We start from the raw sequence: 8056 nt of genomic DNA, 5'->3' as shown, positions 1-8056 counted from the left end.
TTTTTTGTATTTTTAGTAGAGGCCGGGTTTTACCATGTTGGCCAGGCTGTCTGATATGCCTTAAGCCTCCTTCAAACGCACTTTTCCAGGATCGGGGCCTCATCCTGGAGCTCTTCTGCCTGGCCGGGCATCTCTCTGGGTCCCTGCCTCTGGAGGGATGCGTCTGCCTATCCTCTTGCATGAAGGACTCATAAAGAATGCTTCCTCTTGCTATGTTCTTGTCCTCTACCCGAAAGCCACCCATTTGTTAAACTAAACAACTTAATTTCACTCAATATGCAAAGGTGTCATGTAAGTAATAAGTTGATTCCTAAATGTTAGCTGTTACTATTGCACATCATTTCTGAATTTCATTCAACATTTATCTGTTGAACCCATCTTAAGTGCTGACACTGGGGACACGAATGTGATCAAGACACACTGTGCTCCTAGGGAGGGGCTGACAGTCTAGTAGAGAAAACAAAAACCACCTTCCTCACATGGGGGTCAGGGGTGTTGCGCAGCGAAGTCCCAGAATGTGTGGTGCAAACTGTCCTGAAGCTCCCCACTCCTGAACTGCTCCAGGTGGCTCCTCCCCTCACTCCTCCCAAATCTGAGAGAGAAAGGGGTGGAGGGTGGCACACAGCAAAGGTCAAGGCTCAGAGTCCTAAGGCTGCGTCCTCTGCTTCACACAAGGGTACATAAGTTCCGTTGAGGTCAAGACTGGCTGTGGACGCTAGGACAAGTTTCAGATCCTGCCATGAAGGTACATGACTAAGCATTGATGGGAAAAGGTGGCTGTGAGGGGCAACCATCATCACTTTTATATATCTGCATAAACTCCCTTAAGGGGTCTCAGGAAAGTGGACACATTGAAGGGCCCAAAGCGGGGGAGAAAGTTGTTAGGATTGGGGTTGATGTGACCCCAGCCTCCATAGACAGACTGCCCAGTTGCAAAATGGGGCACATTCTCACCCACCACCTGCATCTTAAGGCAAATACTTAACAAGAGGGAGGGTGTGGGGTGAGGGTGAAAGGGAAATTGTTGTCGGCAGTATAGATTTGAAAAATTGCCAAAGAACAATTCCCCCACTTTGCAGGCATTTCAAAATATTAGGGGAAGGACAGATAATTCAATAAATGGTGTTATGACAAGGGCGAGACATTGGAGGGGGGAGTTGAATGTTTACCTAACTCCCATGCCAAGAGAACCTCCAGATGGATTAATGTAAAATGGGAAACACAGAGCCACAAAGGCCCAGAAGAGCACATGGATTAATCTTCTTATAATCTTGGCATAGGGAAGGCTTTCTTTCTTTCTTTCTTTCTTTCTTTTTTTTTTTTGAGAAGGAGTCTTGCTCTCTTGCCCAGGCTGGAGTGCAGTGTTGCTATCTCACCTCACTGCAAGCTTTGCCAGGGAAGGCTTTCTTAACCAGTGTAACAAAGGCAGAAACAGTAAAGAAGAAGATTAAAATCCAGCACTTCTGTGTGGCCAAAGCACCACTAAATGAAGTTAACACGTGACAAGCTGGGAAAATATTAGCAACTGTCATACTTAAAGACACCATACAAATCAGTAAGAAAAAGACAGTTTACTAGAAATATGGCAAAGGACAGCAACTCACATACACACAAATGAAAGGAAAATACATTGACTGTTCATTTTATAAAATTTCCAATTGAAACAAATGAAAATTACCTCCCAAGTACTAAATGGCAAAGATTGCAAAGGAGACTGGGGAAGTGGACCTGTCTGTCCGTGTGTAAATTGAGATGACTGCTCTGATAGGACATTTGGCAGTGCATACTAAAAGTCCTGAAAATGTACATATTCCTTCTATAATTTTTTCTTTGGGGAAAAAGAATCAGCTAATTGTATCCTAATTGTGGAATGAAAGCCTTAGGGTCCAGGTTACTGAAGTGAATTATTGGCTTTTAGTTCCTTTGAAAGGAGTGGCTGCTCTAGAAGTTTCCATGAGACTGTGACGCTCTAGGGAAGCTGAAGCCTTCACTTGCTGCCATAGTTCTGAACAAATACAGTCATTTGGTGCTTAGTAATGGGGACACCTTTGGAGAAATGCATCGTTAGGCGATTTCATCTTTGAACATTGTAGAATGTACTTACACAAACCTAGCTGGTACCTCCCACTATACACTAGGCTCAGTGGTTTAGACTCTATTCAGTACAGTCACATGCTAGTGACTGTACTGAATACTGCATGCAATTGTAATGCAATGGCAAATATTTGTGTATCTAAACATAGAAATGGTATAGTAAAAATACGGTGGTATAATCTTCTGGGACCACTGTTGTATATGTGGTCAATTGTTGACTGAAAGGTTATAATGTGGCGCATGACTGTACCTGGGTCTAGAGTGGTAGAATGAGAGCACACCCTCCTGGGGGGGTTGATCAGAACACTTTCCATCATGCTTACCATCTGTGTCTACTCCAGTCCCTGTCAGAAATGCAGGCCTCTTCAGTCCCCACTGGCTGTGTTCCTCCTTCCTCAGTGCTCTGCACACTCACTGCACTGTGCAATCCTTTTGTCCACTCCACACTCTCCTCTCAGTCTGTCCATTAGGGAGGAGTGCTTGGGAGAAAGTCAGCTTTCTTGCAGACCCCTCCATCTCGGTGGCCAAGCTTGGGCAGCTGGACCCCCAGGATAAAGGGATCTGTGCTTTAGTGTGATTCTTTGGAAAGATTGTTGAACCTGGGCCAGAGCTGTCCAAGCATTTCCTGATGTGCTAGCCATTTCTCAGGGCTGGAAGTGATCATGGCTTCTCCTTCGACAAACCGTTCCTTTTCTCTGAAGCCACCTTTGTCCTTTTGAGCAAATGTGTCTTTTTTTTTTTTGAGACGGAGTCTCGCTCTGTTGCCCAGGCTGGAGTGCAGTGGCCGGATCTCAGCTCACTGCAAGCTCCGCCTCCCGGGTTCACGCCATTCTCCTGCCTCAGCCTCCCAAGTAGCTGGGACTACAGACGCTGCCACGTCGCCCGGCTAGTTTTTTGTATTTTTTTTTTAGTAGAGACGGGGTTTCACCGTGTTAGCCAGGATGGTCTCGATCTCCTGACCTCGTGATCTGCCCGCCTCGGCCTCCCAAAGTGCTGGGATTACAGGCTTGAGCCACCGCGCCCGGCCTGAGCAAATGTGTCTTGTGTTTGATTTCACTAGCACCTGATTTATAAACTCAGGATATGAAGACTTTGGCCTTCATGAGCCTAGTGTGTGCATCATTGCTCTCGTCCCCTCATAAACTCCCAACTATTAATATGAAAATCATACTGATGGAAGCTATCTCTGCAGGCTTCAGGCAGATTTTGGTTCTTGCTTTTCATTTCTACCATTTAGCCAACTGTGCCCTTCTTCAACCTCTTGATAGAATTGCTTATAAGCCAGAAAGTGGGAGGGAAAGTGTGGGGTGCAGCAGATGACCCACACCTAGTACAAATTTGCATTTGTTTTCATCACTGTGGGCTAAGCCAACATTTCCTGCAGAGGCTCTGATGCCCAGATCTGATTACCCTGTTTGGTGTCACTTAGTGGGGCTGCAGACAAAACCCCTCAGACACCGAGTTAAAGAAGGAAGGGCTTTATTCGGCTGGAAGCATCAGCAAGACTCACCTCTCAAAAACTGAGCTCCCCAAGTGAGCAATTCCTGTCCCTTTTAAGGGCTTACAGCTCTAAGGGTGTCCATGTGAGAGGGTCATGATTGATAGAGCAAGCAGGGGGTACGTGACTGGGGGCTGCATGCACTGGTAATTAGAACGAACAGAACAGGACAGGGATTTTCACAGTGCTTTTCCATACAATGTCTTTAGATAACATAACCGATTAGGTCAGGGGTCGATCTTTAACTACCAAGACCAGGGTGTGGCAGTGGGCTGTCTGCCTGTGGATTTCATTTCCACCTTTTAAGTTTTCACTTCTTTTTTCTTTAAAGGCAGAAATTGGGCATAAGACAATATGAGGGGTGGTCTCCTCCCTTAGCTGAAGTAGGAGCTAGGTGTTCCTCCTCAGATCAACTGTTGGATGCTACTTCGTCTCACACCTGAGTCCTGAGCTGTGGACCCTGGAGCTAGGGTTCTGCACTGGGGCCCACAGATGGGCTCCATGTGGGTCTGTGAATGATGAAATGGCAAAAGTGGATGTCTTAGTCCACTTAGTGTTGCTATAAAGGAATGCCTGAAGTTGGGTAATTTAGAAAGAAAAGAGGGTTATTTGGCTCATGGTTCTGCAGGCTGTACAAGAAGCCTGGTACCAACATCTGCTTCTGGGGAGGCCTCAGGCTGCTTCTGCTCATGGTGGGAAGTGAAGGAGAGTGGTGTGTAGAGATCACATGGTGAGAGAGGAAGCAAGAGGGACAGAGGAGGTGCCAGGTTCTTTTAACAACCAGCTCTTGTGGGAACTCTCAAGGGAACTAATAGAGTGAGAACTTAACTCAGAGCATGAATCTATTCATGAAGATCTGCCCTCATGACCCAAACGCTTCCTGTTAGGCACCACTTCCAACACTGGAGATCAAATTTCAACATAAAGTTTCTGGTACAAACGTCCAAACTATGAAGTGGACTCGAGGCTCTTTAGGACAGATGGTACATACTTTTCATCAAAGAGTTGGTTGATCTCCAAAAAGATGAAAATGATTGAGAATCCTTGAGTATGCAGAGATAGACCATTTTAAACATTTTTCTTTTAACTTTTCATTTTGAAATGATTTTAGACTTACAGAAAAGTTGTGAAAACAATGGAGAGGGTTCACATATATTTTTCACTCACTTTCCCCTAATATTAACAACTCACAGAATTATAAAAACACCAGAAAATTAACATTGGTACCATGCATCCATGCATCATGGTAATTTTTTTTTTTTTTTTTTTTTTTTTGAGACAGAGTCTTGCTCTGTCTCCCAGGCTGGAGTGCAGTAGTGCTATCTCGGCTCACTGCTACCTCCGCCTCCCAGGTCAAATGATTCTCCTGCCTCAGCCTCTCAAGTAGCTGGAATTACAGGCACCTGCCGCCACGCCCAGCTAATTTTTATATTTTTAGTAGAGATGGGGTTTCACTATGTTGGCCAGGCTGGTCTTGAACTCCTGACCTCATGATCCACTCATCTCGGCCTCCCAAAGGCATCATGGTAATAACTAATAGTAAGCTGCTAACCTTGTTTGTGTTTCACTAGTTTCCCCGCTAATGTTCATTTTCTTTCCAGGATCCAATCCAGGATCCTACATTGCACACCATTGTTGTGTCTCCACAATCTCTTTGAATCTGTGGCATTTTCTCATTTTAAAGAAGAAAATAAAATCTGTTGGTAGTAATGGTGGTAAACTGCAAGATAACTGTAGGGACACACAAATTATCTGCCTTTCTTGCTTCTTGCCTTCTTATTCCTTTTCTGTCCCAAAAGCAAAACTTAAAATTAGGTTTATTTTCATTTGCTATCACCAAAGTAAAGTATGTCATAACTTTTATTTTAAAATATGCAAAACATATAGTTGTTGGTTTTAAAGTCTTGAAAGGCTTCAACTCTATTTCACAATAGTCAAACACATTTCTTGAAATATAAAATACATGACTGTAATAATCATACAACTGATTTGTGTAGTAAGGAGTTTAATCTTGCCCTAAAGAGCTCTGACTTTGTCCTCAGCTACTGGCAGGTGATCTATCTCCAAGCCCTTGGAGTATAATCCTTAATAGGATTGTCTTCATTTGCCAGTGGTCTGGGCTCACACTGGGTAGTGAAGATGTGATTTAGGGTGGGGCTGCCCCACTGGGTAGTCTCAGGATGGGACCTGGACACTCCATGTGGTGACGACGTGCTATGGGTGGGGGATTTGGGGGTCACGTGGAATCAGTCAACCTCGGGAGGGCAGGAAGCTGGAGGCTGAGATCTGCCAGGGGAACAATCAGTCACATGCATGTGAGGGAGCTCCAGCAGACACCCCAGACCCAATGCCTACTGTCATGCAGTGATGCTGGGAAAGGCGCCTTCCTCACTCCATGGGGAGGAGACAATGGGAACTGCAAGCAGTACTTTCCCTGCACCCTGCTGTTGGCTGATTTTAATCTAGACTTTCACTGTAATAAACCCTACCTACAATAACAACAGCTCTCAGTGAGTTCTGTGTCTTCCTAGCAAATAATTGAATCTGAGGGTGGTTTGGGAACTTCCCCACCAAATTGACAGTTGGTGTCAGAAGTGAGGGCAGTCTTGGCTGGGCACAGTGGGTAATGCCTGTAATCTCAGTACTCTGACAGGCCAAGGTGGGAAGATTGCTTGAGCTTAGAAGTTTGAGACCAGCCTGGACCACATAGTGGGACCCTGTCTTAAAAAAAAAAAAAAAGGCTGCGTGTGGTGGTGCATGCCTGTAGTCCCAGCTACTCTAGAGGCTGAGGTGAGAGGATTGCCTGAGCCTGGGAGGTTGAGACTGCAGTGAGCTCTGATTGTGCCGCTGCACTCCAGCCTGGGTAGACAGAGCTAGACCCTGTCTCAAAAAAAAAAAGTGAAGGCAGTCTTATGAACTGTTTCTCTAACTGTAGTTGACCTTAACTTTTGCAATGACTTTAAAAATTGAATCTGATGCTGGAGAGGATGTGGAGAAATAGGAACACTTTTACTCTGTTGATGGGAGTGTAAACTAGTTCAACCATTGTGGAAGACAGTGTGGGGATTCCTCAAGAATCTGAAACTAGAAATACCATTTGACCCAGCGATCCCATTACTGGGTATATACCCAGAGGATTGTAAATCATGCTACTATAAAGACACATACACACGTATGTTTATTGCGGCACTATTCACAATAGCAAAGACTTGGAACCTACCCAAATGTCCATCAATGATAGACTGGATTAAGAAAACGAGGCACATATACACCATGGAATACAATGCAGCCATAAAAATGGATGAGTTCATGTCCTTTGCAGGGACGTGGATGAAGTTGGAAATCATCATTCTCAAAAAACTATCACAAGGACAGAAAACCAAACACCACAAGTTCTCACTCATAGATGGGAACTCAACGATGAGAACACTTGGACACAGGGAGGGGAACATCACATACTGGGGCCTGTCGTGGGGTGGGGTCTTGGGGAGCGATAGCATTAGGAGAAATACCTAATGTAAATGACGAGTTAATGGGTGCAGCAAACCAACATGGCACATGTATACCTATGTAACAAACCTGCACGTTGTACACATGTACCCTAGAACTTAAAGTATAATAATAATAATAAAAAGTTGAATCTGAAACCATGTGTTTGCACTTGAAGATAAAAATAACTCTTCTCCCAAGACAAACATGAGATTTTCACTAGTAAAGTGTCATTTTCAGTTTAGCAAATGTACTTCAACATGTTTAATTTATAAGAACACAATAGAACTATGGTCAGTTTAAGACCTAAAGTTACCTCACTTGCACTGAGGGTTTATAACAAGCACTAGATTTCTTCTAAACAATGGAGATTAAACAACGTACATCCACTGTCTGTAAAGACCTTGACCTCGACCTGTCACTCATGAATCTGTCTTGAGTCCAGGGCTTTTAAAATGTCTCCAATGTTTTGCCAAAACCTAAGTTCTTTAGGACTACAAAACAACTTGATTGACTTGTTTTCTTTTAGAAAATTCCATATGAACACTAAACACATTTATGTAATTCCAGCGGGGGCAGTGGTGTATTTTGGCAACAGGGGCATCTTTCCGAAGGTGCAGCTCTGATAGGTTTGCTCTGAATTGATGCATCTTTTCATTATGGGAACCAGACGCATCAAGTGCAGAGTATTTTCCAGGCACTTGAACTTGCCTTGTGGTTATTAAGTTTCTGAAACAGAAGTCCCAATATTTACTTAAGAGAAAAGACAGATTATAGGATGAAGGCTAAATTGATGTTTACATTATCGAAGACTGCTGTTTTCAGAGCAAAAATGGAGGTTAACTGTGAAAATGGTTTATGCTGTGGCATTTTTGGAACATATTTTTTTCATTTAAAAAGTTTCGGCCGGGCGCGGTGGCTCAAGCCTGTAATCCCAGCACTTTGGGAGGCCGAGACGGGCGGATCACGAGGTCA

Source organism: Colobus angolensis, unplaced genomic scaffold (genome assembly GCF_000951035.1).
Source record: "Colobus angolensis palliatus isolate OR3802 unplaced genomic scaffold, Cang.pa_1.0 Scaffold370, whole genome shotgun sequence".
NCBI lineage: Eukaryota > Metazoa > Chordata > Mammalia > Primates > Cercopithecidae > Colobus > Colobus angolensis.
The sequence above is the reverse complement of the archived record's forward strand: the minus strand, read 5'-3'. Positions refer to the sequence as shown.